Consider the following 843-nt stretch of genomic DNA (forward strand, 5'->3'; position numbering starts at 1 on the left):
ATAAGGGCTCCACCCTCATGATCCAAATTTCCTGAAGGCCCCCACCTCCAAATACCATCACATTGAGAATTTAGGCTTCAACCTAAGCATTTTGGGGGAACACAACATTCAGTTCATAGTAAACTCTTCGAGATATTTCAAGTTTTCCATTAACTTTTGTTGTAAGCACTAGTAAAAGAGGATGCTTTTATTTATTTAATTAATAATTTAATTATTAAAATGACCAACTGTCCAGCTTTCATTATTATTACTAGTAGTTTTAGCAGAATTCTACTTCTATATGTTGATTCATTGAAATAATTGTGTGATTTATGTTAACATAACTATTAATTTAATTAGAAATTTTCTTCTTTTAATGAGGTATATTGTCTTAAAGGGTGTGTAATTTGGTACATACAACTAGTGATTAATTAAAATTTTGCTTCATTGAAGTGCTAGTTTTATAATAAAGAAATATCTTTCTAGCATGGTTTAAAAACTGATCGGAATAAACCAGCAGGGAAATATGGAAAGTCTGACTTGATTGTAAAAGACTTAAAGACATAAATTATGACCACAGATTTAAAATGGCTCTTATGTTTGTGCTTATTTGCATATATTAACATTTAATTAGAGATAAAATTGGGAAATTTTTTAGTTATACTAATACTTGAAAATAGTTGTGTAATATAGTTTTTTAAAGCTCAGTTTATAATGGCGAAACATACCCCCCTTTGAATGTAAAACTTTATTTAAACTTTGCACAAGATTCTTTATGTAATTTTTATTTCCAAATAAGGGAACTATCATCCCCGGTTAAGAAAAAAGATTCATTTATTTTTTACACTAGGTCTTCATTAAAGC

This window comes from Cynocephalus volans, chromosome 3 (assembly GCF_027409185.1).
Source record: "Cynocephalus volans isolate mCynVol1 chromosome 3, mCynVol1.pri, whole genome shotgun sequence".
NCBI lineage: Eukaryota > Metazoa > Chordata > Mammalia > Dermoptera > Cynocephalidae > Cynocephalus > Cynocephalus volans.